Below are 15,128 nucleotides of genomic sequence, written 5' to 3' on the forward strand. Positions count from 1 at the left end.
CATCAAAATAATCTGATTTTGACTCTACATTAGTGTTGCTTTCTTTGTTGACCTGTCAATTCTTATTTTCTCCATCTCTAACCTTTCCCGCATTTCAAGTTCTGTCTGTTTTAATTTAAATTCATCTTCTCTTTCTTTTATCTTCTCCATTTCAAGTTCTGCCTCTCTTTCTTCTTTTTTTAATTTTTTAATTTAACTTCGTTTTCCAATTGTTTTCCAATTGTTTTAATTTAAATCAATCTTCCTTTTCTAATTCAAGTTGTTTTAATTTAAGTTTATGTTCATAATCAAGCTATTTTAATTCAAAAGCATCAACATTTTCGACCTTGAGTTCAAGGGCCTCTTCACCAAAAACTTCTGAGTCAACTAAATTGTCTATTACCAAATTTTTTATAATTTTTTTTCTCATAGATACAGTACAACCTGTGACTTCCTCTTAGTTATGTCCACCCCCTTGTATGGTCACCATCGAATGGTGGCCATTTATTGGGGTATTCAATCTTGAGATGTTGGCCATTTATTGGGGTCATAAAACATAGGTTGATCTTTTATCAAATTATGTTACCTGTTGAAATCAATCAGGGTTGAAGTTTTCAGCTTGTATGTTTCATTAAAATTTACCTGTACAGGTAACTCAGGTTTCTTCTCAAATTGACATTTCACCTTTTCTTGAAAATGTAGAATAGAATGTTGTTTTAGTTTTTGTTAATTCATATCATTTGTTGATTTTTCTGTCTTTAAATTTACATATTTTCCTTTTTTTCTAATGTTTTTATTTTTTTATGTTATTTTTTATATTTTATTTGATTTTTTTGCTTCTTAATCTATAAATTTCTTCATGGAAAGAATCTTGAGTAGAAATGACAAAAATTCAAAGTTAAGTTAGTGACTAGCATATGAAAACAAAACAGAGAATCCTTTAAATAAATATTTTTTCAGTAAAAAAAAGTTATTGTACATGATGTACATGGTATTCAATTGTTCGTTTGCATTATTAAATGAATTATTATTAATTATAACTTATAATTATGCAAATGATATGTTTAAAGGAATCATGAAGCAAGTAATTTAACGAATGTAGGACAGAAAGTCACAGGACAAAAAGTCACAGAACAAAAAGTCACAATTCAGTTTTGAGATTATTTTTCTTTTAACAAGAAAACTTATTTTAAAAATATTTTTTTTGTTTTTTTCTTGAACTATTATATTTGAAGCAACTTTGTAATTAAAATTTATTCAATAAATATCAATAATGATCAAATAATTGTTATGAAAACAAAATGTCAAAGTGGCTTGGTACTTAAATGGCTTCATTGTGCCAAGAAATATATCCTTTGCATGATCAAAATTTAATAAGTTTTCATTTTCAAGGCTTATGAACAATTTCCTAAACTTGAAAATGAATATGTGTAATAAAACGAAAATATTTCAAGATCTTTCTCTTATATATTCAAATAATTGTCAGCAAATTATTTGTGACTTTTTGTCCTGTGACTTTTTGTCCTATCAAGTTTGTGACTTTATGTCCTGTGACTTTTTGTCCTGTGACTTTCTGTCTGTTTACCTAATTTAACAAGCCTGTTTCTTAACAAATGAAAATTATCAATATCATGAATATCAATCCTTTTGACAATAAATTTTGTCAACAAAGTTGTACAATCTATTATCATGATTATTTTTCAGGAAAACTACAAATATCATTATATGGTATAGGAATAAACTATTTTTGTTTTATCTTTTATATTTTACAAATCTCAAAACTGGAGTTGTGCATGAACAATCCCTAAAGAGACTTAAATTTTCCAAATGGCTACCTAGTTATCATCAAATTTTGATAAATGCTAATCATAATGCTAATCATAATGAAAAATGTTCTTATCTCTGAATAAAGTAAATCTTATGAAAAGAAATTATTTAAAGAAAAAATTGTCATGCATTTTGAAACAATTGTAAACTTATCAAATATGTTATCTTCAGTTTGGCTAATTTTGTCAGTTAACAGGCAAAATTTGTCTCCAGAAAAAATGAAGTACACTTCTATATAGATTGTGACATTTTTATGGTCTATTAATTAAATCGCTTTTTGTTCTGTGTATTATATTGTCGAAACTGCAGGACTGGCATATGCATGATACATATTCTTGGTATACATTTGCAAAGAATATTTCACTCAACTCTGGCCTTTTAGATAAAGTTAATAATTGCAGGGACTTGAATGAATTAGATTCTTTAAAGCCCTTGATTTAAAATGAATTTTAAGAACAAAAAATAAGAATATTTTTGAAAATAAAATAAAAACTTTTGATGAAAGAGGTAAACTCAAATGCTTCACTAAGTAAAGAACTAGTGGTCATAATTTAGAAATAGAAAATGGTGGATAAAACTTCCTATAAAGGATAGAATTGTTTGTAATATTAACATAACAACTTAGAGATAATCTATTTGCAAATTGTTTACCTTCTCATAATAATGTCTCTGACCAGTTTATGAATAAAATCTTGAATCTTATGAATAAATTCTTAACCAAGGACAAAAAGTAAAAGAAATAATAAACCTCTCTGACATGGAACATGTAAAAAAAGTCATTAGATCTGAGGGCAGAAACCTAATAATTTTTTTCCATGTGTTTTGATTTCTTGTAGAAATGTTTAATTTTTTGCATTATAATGTTTGTTTTTGGTTGGTTTTTTTTGTCAGAAACTTTATTTAATTGTAATATGTTTATACATGTATGACAATAAAAATATTACTAAATTTTTCTGTAATGATTATTTTGAATATACATGTATTTATTCAATAGCGAAATAATGAATTGCCAAAATTTTATATAGAATAAGTCTTAAAGATAATCTTAAACAATTGTTAAACAATGTTAAATGCAGTAAGTATAAACAATTTTGATTTTAGAAAATTAATTTGAGAAACACCTTTTCAATTGAAAAAGGCAGGGTGAAAGTTTGCATTTTATTAGAAGATGATATTCATTTATTATTCACCTGCCAAAAATACATATAAAAAATAACTTAAACTGACAGAATTATTTAAAAGGTATAACATTAAAACAAACAGTCATGAGAAAATTTTTACAAAAAAAAAGTTAAAAAGCTTTAAATTATGTTCAACTAGTTTTATTATTTCATTTTATTTTAGAATTGTCTTGTCATAATCCCAGTTATTAAATTTGACAAACACATATATTTTACCTGAGGCACTTTACCTGTAAGTTATAAAATTTTAACACTTCAATGCAGTCATGATTTCCCTTTATCATTGACAAGTTTCTGATTAATACCTTGTGTATTAATTAAGCAACAGGAGGTATAATGATGGACATTTAAGGCCATCATGGTGACCATATTTTTATGACCACCATTTATAAGATAATGTCACAGTTAGTACTGTACTCTAAAATCTATTTGTAGATGTTTAGCAAGCAAAGCTAATTCTTCTTTCTTTAGGTTATCAAACCCTTCCAGGTCTGGCGTTTTCAAAAAATTTACAAGCATTAAATGCCATTTTGTAGAATTTTGTTGGCTAAGTCTAATTCTTATTCAATAAAATACCCAAAAAAATCTTATATGAATGTTAACCCGGACGAGCTCCCAATTTTTATTATGGCCAGAAATCACCTTTAAATTGTAGCCAACAAACGACACAAATCAATAATAAAATTTAACAAGATTTATTATACACAAGTTTACAAGAAGTATTACACAAATAGAAATGTCAACTTAGCTTTTAAAATATATTTCAGATCCTTTTGGTTTTTTTTTTCTTTATCCGGAATTCTTCCATTCACTATTGCGGGAATCAAAACAGAGTATTATGTCCAATTAGTCAAAATCTAGTATGATGTAGTAAATAAAAATGTCAATCCAACTCAGAGAACTTCTCAAAATACCATATTATTAGTGTCTGATCTGATAGCCTAACTTTAGTGTCTGTTTACATATAGTTGTCACGGAAATCTCTAGAATACTGTAGAACAGAAACTCCTAGAAAACTCTTGAACGAAAGATTCAAGAATACGGTAGAAGTTTAAATTACACATCGTAGATTATGATAATTCCAGACGTATTATATAAGTCCAATAGAAAGTTCTAATCATTTCATCATTATCTATGATTTTTCCAGTGATTTCTAAACTGCACAATTATAACATAATTGTGTAAACAATTATAACCCAATTATATAAACATTATAAGGCTACACAAAACAGAATAGGCCAATGAGAAAACTATCCAACGACACAAAAATCCGGCTTGATTTTATTATACGGTCTTCATCAATAAACTCTTATTTATCGCTTCGACTTGACCAAATGACACAGAAATTAACATATATAGGTCACCGTACGACCTTCAACAATGAGCAAAGCCCATACCGTATAGTCAGCTATAATAGAGACTGCCACAGATACGCCATTAACACAAACAAATGTTGAAGGACGGAGCACGATCCAACTATCTACTACCATTGAAAGTTTTTTTTTAATATCAATCGAATAACAATGTTCTCACCTACATGTCTTATTCTGATCGGAGATTGTTCATTGAATATACATATATGAGTTGAAACATGAAATATAATTAAGAATTGTGTCCCACCCTTTCTTTCTGTATGTTTGAAGAAGGGTGTTTTTGGTAAAACAAATTTACTTGACTGTATGCAACGTCATAGATCAACAAGAGCAATTTATCTATCTCCTAACTAGATAGTTTGCTACATTGATTCAAATTGCATTTCATGTGATATTTTGGAATCCTTCTATAAAAATATACCAATTTTCTTAGTAATAAAATGATAAAATATAATCTCAAATAAAGCATAAATCATCACAAGATAATTTGACCAAAAGCTATCTTATGACTATCGACCAGTCACAGATTACATGTTTTATTGTTTCCAGTCTAAAAATTTAATGCAGAAATTCAAACTTCAGATTAAGTCTTAACTGTCAGCATTCTAAATGACCGAAAAAGATCGGAAATACCCAATTGTAGCAATTTGAGGGCATTAATTTAACACCTACAAAATTGTTCATAGACTTTCGGGGATGTTCATTTTAGCTGCTTCGTAGTTTTTTGCAATGTTTAGTCTTTTTATCTTCGTGTTGTCTGTATTTTTTCGACTAGTGGTTTTGATTGCCTCTTTGTAATTTTCTCTAACGTTTTGTGTAGAAAACAAAAATTATTATTTCTAAAGTTTAATTTAGCTACAAATTAATATTAAGGATAGATACTGTTAATCAAAATATATACAATATAGCTTCGAAATTAAACAGCTGTGAGCAAATTGCACAAACCTGAACCCATACTTCCCTATTCGCTCCAGTAGAAGTATACGTATGTAATTTTGAAGCTTTAAACAAATGTGTTTGTATAGTTATTATCATTTTTATATCTATCCCTTGACTTATATAAGATTTACAACTCAAATATTTCCTTCATCGGTGTTAAAACAAAGTGTCCGCACGTTGACTTTCCTATTAACATTCCGATACAACCAGTTTGTTTTTTGTAGCCCGGAGTATGAACATAAACACAAGTCCCTGAATCTCCTTCTTGAAACTCCATCCCATAGATACATAGCTGATTGAACATCGTAATTCTCCCGGATTGAATATGTGTAGCGGTCCTAACAAGGACATTCTTCGGTTCGGTTTTTAAATCACATCTCTGATTTCCGGAAAATCCATAAAATGCTTTAGCATCACTCAATGTTACTGGATCGATAGCATTGTGATTCAAATAGGATGATGACAAACCTGACAAAGAAAAAAGAAAAAAAAAACAAAACAAAGGAACATGTCGTTATTGGATTTGTTTTCTTGACAATAGATACAGTATACTTTGTTAAAATAATCTTTTAGTGTAATGTTGCATTCCCTGGGTTGTAAGGACACGCGTGCCGTCCTGTAAGGACACGGGTGCCTTCCTGTAAGGAGTAAAACTACCTGGGCCGTTGGTTAACGACGGTGCCGTTTATAATTATATACAATATAACTGTTTTCTAATAATGTTCTGTAACTACCTACAATCCTTCTCTTACATATTTATTTTACACCCAAAGGGTTGACTTGGGTACCGACATAAACATAGTGTTCTGTATTTCTCCCCTCTGGCATTAAAAGCCATACTGAAGGGCAGCGTTCTGTTGAATGTTCTGAATGTATAAATACGCAACCACGTCTGGTAGCAATGATGATTTACAGGGGCATTAGCTATGATTTAGACACAAATTTAAAATACGAATCTGTTGGTTTCAAGTCATAATAAAATCAGAATTCTTGAATAATATTTCGTTATCAGCAGTTAATTTGGCCGAAATTTGTCAAAATAAGCTCAAAAACATCGCAGATGCATTATTGACTTCTAAGATAATAATTGACCTGATATGAATCCGTATTGATGTGAAGTTCAATTTAACCCCTTAGCTCGAGATGTGTCACGCATGTTAGAGGCGTGTTCAGCTTTAAAAAGAAAAAGAATGTCAACATTGAAAGTGAAACAAGGGTGAACCATTTCGTTTACTCGATCCACAAAAAAATCATTCTTATACAAGTAAAAACGATGATTAACTATTTTTTATCCTTTAACCTGAAATCAAACAGACCTAGAAAAATCCAATTGCAGGTGGTCTCTATCTATCTATATTTCTATTTATGTTTATATCGGATTATATGACCGTCGGCAGTCTTGGGAGGTCATCTCGATGGTTAATTGATGGCGTCTAGACTAAGATACACACAAAATGCTGATATATATAATCGACTCCATGCATTGCTAATTGTTTATCTTAGACTTATTGTAATTTGAATATACGTTTTAGTACGTTATAAATCAAATATGAGAATTTGAGTCAATATTTTTGTTTTCTGTCATATTTCGCGCGGAGCGTATTTTATGTCATCGTGAAAGAAACCAAACATTTACGGCAAAAATTTACACGTTGACAGAAAAAAGATGATTATATATTTCCCGTATCGCTTGATATCATACCTTACCATACGTATTGGGTAAATTAAGTATTTCATATCAAAACATGTAACAGACTAATTCTAACCAGTTTAACTGTGTTGAGAGAAATGTAGTGTTACTTTGGTTGTAAAAATTCAACTCGTCGATATATGGTTGCTTTTCAGTTTTTAAATGCATATATTATAAAGTTGGCACACCTAAATCCGAGCAACATTGCCTTCTCTTGTCGTCTCTTGCAATGTTGAACGTGCTCAGCTCTCCTCTCTTGATTACTGCCAAGGCTACATCGATACCCGTCTCAGATGGATAATGATTATCATGCTTGAATGTATGCCGAATCAATATATACATTCAGTTACATCGCAAATGTTGTTGTCGTCATCATATGGCAGTTTTCAAGGTGCATCTTTTCTTTTGTTATTGAATGCACGTTATCCGTTCCAAAAACAACATGAGCATATGTTAAAAACGTGTCCAATCCATAATATTTTGAAAATTCCCCAAGCGTCCCAGTAACTTGAGCATTCGTACTTTTAACCACGTCACCAATTCACAAAAATCCAAGTAAATGTGTTGCACCCTCTAGCACATCCGTTTGGACACCTTCAATTTCTAAAGGGAAATGAGTCTCTCCTACTGGTATAATTCCTTTAACCTTACACATTAAGTTAATACAGTCAAGTTTCTCGATTTTATGGGATCCGGGTTTCTTAAAACCTTTCGACCTCATCGACGAAAGATAAATAATGGAGAAATTACTGTGTTCTTTTAACAATATTTTTGCTGTAATTCCTGGTATATTTCGCCTTTATTAAATGAGTTTCAGCGGTCTCTAAAATTCGGTTTGCAAGAATACTTGCTTCTGTAAAGTTTGGTTCCATGAAATCAATTATCTTTGTTAGAAAACTAAAAAAAGTTCATCAATGGCTGAATCTGATATTTTTCTATGATTTTCTAAGGTTTGGACGAAGAAAGAACAAAAACAATCTCCATATCCTTCAACATTTGTGGTCTCACAGGCGCATTCGATTCCTATCCAAATACTTGTTCCTTTATCCCACCATTCTTTATGCTTTTTGTAAAATTCCTTAATAATTCGGGAAGTCATCACTTTCATCGTGTCTCTACGTTGTGTTTAATTGTCGTAACTTCTCCCAAAAGTAGCAAAATAAAACTTGTGTTGGATTTTACCAGAATATATCGACACAGCTGGAAACATTTTGAGTCAATAAAGTTGTGCAACTCGCTTTGTACCTTTGAATCACTACTGTGCCCATTTTTATAGAAGACAAAAAGTTTTCGAATTCGATATTTGATTGAAGATTAAAGACTGTTCAACATATCTCTGGTTGCGTTTTATTTACACTGAAAGTGACCTAAATGTAAACAATATTCTAAACATGTGTATTCAGCTTTTAGTGTAAAATTGAGAATGCAAAAGGGGAATGTGTCAAAGAAAAAACAACCCGACCAAAGAGCCGAAAACAGCCCCAGGCAATCAATGGATCTTCAACACAGCAAGAATATTCCGCATCCGGAGGCGGGATTCAGTTGGCCCCTAAACAAAAATGTGTATAGTTCAGCGCAATGGACGTCAAACTAAACTCCGATATGTATAAATGAACCAAAATTAAAAAAAACATACAAGATCAACAAAGACCAGAGGTTCCTGACTTAGGACAGGCGCACAAATGCAGTGGGGTTAAATTTGTTTTGTGAGATCTCAACCCTCGCCCTATACCTCTAGTTAATGTAGGATAAACAAACACACAACAATACGTCCGGCGTACACAATTTCAATTCTGGTATCTATGATGAGTTTATTTACGCACAGTAAAACTCAGTTCAAAAGAAGTCAATTAAAGCAAAAAAAAGTTATATTAGTTATTATATTTTTTGTTTTATGCTAATTGTGTATTCTTAATTTCTTTAATGTTGATTGAAATGGGTAAAATATGTTAATATTTTGAAGCATTGTGTTAAAAACATTTCAAATTCGATATTTTGAAATATTGGGTAACTAACCTAAACAATACTCTTATATCAATGGAACGTACACTATCTAATTTACATAAAAATCATTAAGTCATAAAAAATACTTAATACTGATTGTTAAAGTTTTATCTTGAGAAACGTTTAGCCATACAATAAACTTAAAACACATGTAATATAACTTTAAGTAGATTTTGAACTGTAAACCATTCCTTACCGATAGAACAAAAATCTGTAACTTATATAATTACACTATGAAATACCCTGCTGTATAACAGAGAGAGAGAGAGAGAGAGAGAGAGAGAGAGAGAGAGATTTGAGATACACTTTCTATCTAAATAAAGAAGACCAAAAACCTATGAAGTTTGTTACTCTTACAAAACAAAGATTTAAATGTTATGACTAAAAAAAAAGACATGAAAACATTCCTTGGTATTTGTTCCCTTCAATATCCGAGTCTGATATAAACCAAGGATTGCCATGGGTATATAAAAAATTTGCGAAGGCTTCTATGAAACCAGTGTCTCGCTTGAAATTACTGCTTTCGGTGTTAAAACTATTTTTTTGACAGTAAATATTGCACAAGTCCATATATGATTAAAATTCATGATTAAGAAGTAACTCTTTCTTTTTTTTTTCGTTGATATTACTCGAGCTTGAAGATAAGCTTCTGTCCAAGTTTCATAAATTTCCGAACATAACGCCAATCATTTGGATCGAATAACCTTAAAATAATCAATCAATTGTATTTTAAAGTTGTTGAATTATTTTTGTCATGAATACTTGAAATATTTGTCACTGGACGTTATATTGATATTGTTTTATAGTTTGTCTATTACAAGTTCGTTTTTGTTTTTCTTTATGAATTTTTATCCCCTCTCCAACATCAACTAAATAAACGAATATCATATTTTATTTAATATAATCATACAAAGGCAGACAAATGTTTTTTTTAGTTTGTTTTGCTACGTCTAATATCTTGGCAGAGTATGTGCTTTCCTTGGTTTCTTTCTTTGGTTTGGCTAATGGGCAAGTTTCTGGGGTTTTTTTTATTCAAAATCTGTGCATTAGGACTTAGTCGTTGTAAGAACGGACTGCGTATCATTCATCAGTCTGCGAAATAGTCTTTCTCGCTGTTCTTGAGTCTTGCAAAAACCAACATTGATGTGAAATAACATGTTTCTGTAAGACCAAAAAGTTCATATTTTCCCATGAGCTCGATGTAAAACCAAATCTTACTACTTGAAATTGTTAAAAAAAAATATCCAAATATGATAACAGACGGGAGTTCAATGTACGCTAGCATTAGTTTAGCCCGTTTGTGAAAGGGGGTCTTGATTTGGACAGAAAACTGACAGAAAAACGGAGACGAATTCATTTTTCAGAATGTATTTTCACAATGAAATTCGTTCAGGTTTGGAATACTGGACAAGAAAGGCAACAAATACAAATAAGAACAGGCTTGATACAAAACCAAATATTGCTTTATGAAAATGCTGGTGACAAATTCCTTCTTCAGATTTTATTTCCCTATTCAAACTCGTTGAATTTATTACTGGACAAGAACGAGTGTAAATGGGGAAATACATATTACTCAATAAAGTTTGAAACTATTCACATATTGTACGTTTATTTTTACACATAGGTTATCGCAATAAAGATATAAGCTTAGAAAAAAAATTTCTCACAATTTCACTCATTAAACATGTTAAAGAAATGTATACCGGGACAAGAATGAGTTCAAGTGGCGAAAAATATTTTTTTTAAATAAAATTTGCATACAAAAGCTGTCTATGAATAATATTAAACTAAATGAGGAGTTTTAGATAATATAAGTAAAAAAATGAAAACTCCCAACGACAGTGTCTTGTAAATATGTGGATACACTTTCAATAGTCAAAACGTGTTATTTATTTAAATGAATCTTCTTAACAAAAATTAGAACAAAACACACACATATTTATATAAAACTTACCTAAGTTGCAGTTTGATTTTAATTTGGTAGGGTCCAATCTACCAGAATCACACGAGTGAACAGATGATCACATGATGCAAAATAAAGGCAACAGTAGTATACCGCTGTTCGAAATTCATAAATCGATTGAGAAAAAACAAATCCGGGTTACAAACTAAAACTGAGGGAAACACATCAAATATAAGAGGAAAACAAAGACACAACAGAAACACTAAAATGCAACACACACAGAAACGAACTAAAAGATAACAATAGCCATTTTCCTGACTTGTACAGGACATTTTAAGGAAAAAATTGTGGGTTGAACCTGGTTTTGTGGCTAGCCAACCTCCCGCTTTTATGGCAATGTTAAATATAACATTAAAATGACAACATTACATGCCAGGACTACAATACAAATAAATGGGAGAACATATAGGACAGAGAAACATACGAATAATAGCTAACAAAAGGTACCAGGTTTAAAATTTAATACGCAAGACGCGCGTTTCGTCCACACAAGACTAACCAGTGACGCTCAGATCAAAAAAGTACGAAAGCCAAAACAAGTACAAAGTTGAAGAGCATTGAGGACCGAAAGTTCCAAAAAGTTGTGCCAAATACGGCTAAGGTTATATGTCTGGGATAAGAAAATCCTTAGTATTTAGAATAATTCATACTTTTGCAAACAGTAAATTTATAAAAATGACTATATAATAGATATACATGATAACACCGAAGTGGTGACTAACTACAGAATACAAACGGATACATAAAACAACATAAACCAGCACATAAAAAATCACAGCCGAGTACATTCATCAATACTAGTATCATTAATCATCCATTCCATATCTGAATTTTACGTGTCTGCTTAACGCGTCTGCTTTTATATTTAACTTTCCTGGTATATGAAATACACTAAGCCAAATTTGTCTATGTATACACCACAACCATATCTATATAGCTAAATTATTTAATGACTCTTTTCTTCCTCCCATTTTATTCAAATACTTAATGGCAGTTGTATTATCAAGAAATAATTGCACATGTTCATTACGAGTTCTGACACAAAAGGCTTTAAATGCAAGAAAAGCTGCTTTCAGTTCAAAAAAATATATGTGTTTATTGCGTTCACTTAAACTCCAAACACCTGAAAACTTAAGATTATTTGTTACATCAAGTGCTCCATATCCTAACATACTACTGTCAGATTCAATTTTTCTATCTGGTGCTTTAAAATCAATAGATTATAACTATCATGAATGTTTTCAATCCACAAGTTTATACATTGTTTACTCTCATTTGATAATATAATCCTAGCATCAAAGTTTCCTTTATTCAATTTCAATTCAGCATCCTTTTGTATTTCAAAAGTTTTGTAAAAGACTGGTGCATATAAAACACCATGTTCACTGGCAACCAACTTTCCAATTAACTGTGCAAGTTCACGTATAGTAACAAAACATTTCCTTAACGAAGTTCTGCATAATTCAACAATATTTGCGACTTTCTTGGGTGCTAGTTTCAATATCATGCTCACCGAATCTATACTAAATCCTAAAAATTCAATGTTTTCAGCAGGAATAACAACTGATTTTTCTTTATGTAAATCCAAGACTATCAAACAATTTCATTGTCTCTTGGACATTCTTAAGCATTCTTCATATGTATCCCCTACCAATAATCTGTCATCAATATACGCACAATTAACATATCCTTCTTTCCTTAAAGAAGATAACACAGGTTTTAACAACTTTGTGAAAATACGAGGAGCCGGTGATAAACCATTAGGCATAGCAGTAAATTGATATAATTTTCCTTTCCATGTAAATCTCAAAAATTTTATATCTTCCTTTTTTTATTCCTAAATTGTAATATGCATCTTTAATATCCAACTTTGCAAAGAATTTTTATTTTTGACTAATTCTAATGCTGACTTAAAAGTTTCCATCTTGAAATGTTTATATTCTAAATGCTCATTCAGATTACCTAAATTTAATATTAATCTAACTGAACCATCAGCTTTGGGCTTAATAAAAATACTAGAAAGGACTTCCCCACAATGATGAATTACCGGTTCAATAACCTTTTTGTGTAAATGTTTTGTTAACAAATTGTCAATAACAATTTGTTCACTTTCATTAAAATTAATTTCTTTGCGTGAACATTTACTACATGGTTCACATTCAAATTCCAAGTGATAACCTTGACACAAATATTCAAGAGGTTCTTATCACTTGTCATTGTTTTCCATGTTTCACTATAATGAGCTATTTTTCCAGCCACAAAGTTGTCAGTTGTATTATGAAGACAATTAAGATTTATTAATGTACTTACATTACGATTACTATGTGTATCCCTTTCTAATGGCCCAGATTCCCCTTCCCTTTCTTGTTGAAAGGTTTCTTCTGATCTCGTCGTATCTGGGCTTTTTTGGATAAAAAATTGTTTTTGAATCCACTTTTCACTTTGAAACTTCCATTGTCAGACTTGAAATTATAATGCCGAAAATTAGCATCCTCCTTTGACTTGACAAATCTCTATGCGCATACAACAGCAAATTTAAGGAGTCCAGGGATAGCTCAAATGTTTCTTCAGATTCTTCCGACGAGCTTTTCAAAGACTTTTCCATTAGCTGGACAACAGGTATCATCCCTTTTACTAGATACCCCTGAGTTCTTTGCAGGGATCTGTCAGAATCTTTGAGAGGTTTGGATGTTTCCTTCAAATTACACAACATTTTGTTCACCTTAGGAACCTCTAAAAACTCACAATTCTCCGGTCGTACATATTTGTCAACTAATTCGTGTACCTCTTTGTTTTTATGATCAACGACAGACTCCGCCCCTTGATTTACAATTTTTGCAATCTCACCATGCACCGGCGATCCTAACTTTTGCTTCTTTGACAAAATATTCTCAACTTTTTTCATTTTTTCAATTTTTGACATTTTCGAAGGACTTTCATCCTTTTTTCCGGTGGTTCCTCCGGCATATCCTCCTCATCCTCTTGAGAGGATTCATAATCCCGTTCTGATTCTTCCCCAGAAACACTATCATAAAATGTATTTGGAGATTTGCCCCGTTTATTGTTTGTTGTTATCAACTGCGTCGGCGCAATCGCATCAGCTGTTTTCTGAATAACAGCGTTTTTTACTTCAATGACCGGTTTGGTTAGTGTATTAATAGCTTTGTGTTGTTCCAAGTAAAGATTTCTGGTTATTTATTAATTGCTCATTGTATTTAGCTAGCAAGTCCGGTCGCTGTTGATTAACTTCAACACTTGCAGTAAAAGGTACATTATTAAGCTCCGCCCCCTTTTGTTTTTCTCAACTGTCGCTCGTTTCGGAATAGAATTTAAACGGATGGGCTGTAAAGATGATGGAGCTCCAGTATGAATCAACTGAAGAGAACCATCATCCTTCAACACTATTGCCTGGTCTTTGAAAATATTGCAATTTTCCACCACTGGGTCCACAATAATAAATTCTTCTGCCATTGTTCGGAATTTCCTAAACTCACGTGCCCTCTCTATATAGGCAAACACATTGAAACAAAGCAAAATGATTACAAACGTAATTTAATGTCAAAAGAAGATTATTAATAACATCACTATAGTAAAACTTTCAAACTACGAACAATTCCTGACTATCCAAACACTAACATATATAAAATTTTGAATTTTGTCTCCTGAATAAAAAGTATAACTTTGCATAACAAAGGTTCAACCTCGTTCTGATTTGCATCATGTGATCATCTGTTTACTCATGTGATTCTATAGGTAGATTGGACTTACTAAATGATGCATTATCCGTTTTTGTTTTTTTTTTTTACTTTCAATGCTGAACCACACCTACGAAGTCTTATATTATTGCAAAGCTTACTTTTATGTGTTTATTATCATCACTAGTCACTTCTAAGTATTAAATATCAAAGGACATAATCAATATGATAATTAGTATTCGGTATAATCATCGGTCAAACATGACATATCCAAGGAAAACGGCGCGTGCAGATAAAAACTTCAATTACTTCTTAAATATTGAATTGATTTTATTTAGACAAAAATTATAAGATCAAAAACTAAATTATCTATCGAATGCATATTTATTTTCAGGCTAGACAGCGTGAAAGATAAAAACACACTTTTGTTGTTTTGACACATCGGTAATTTCTTCGCCTGGGGATACGAATTTGACA

This window comes from Mytilus californianus, unplaced genomic scaffold (assembly GCF_021869535.1).
Source record: "Mytilus californianus isolate M0D057914Y unplaced genomic scaffold, xbMytCali1.0.p SCAF_13, whole genome shotgun sequence".
Taxonomy (NCBI): domain Eukaryota; kingdom Metazoa; phylum Mollusca; class Bivalvia; order Mytilida; family Mytilidae; genus Mytilus; species Mytilus californianus.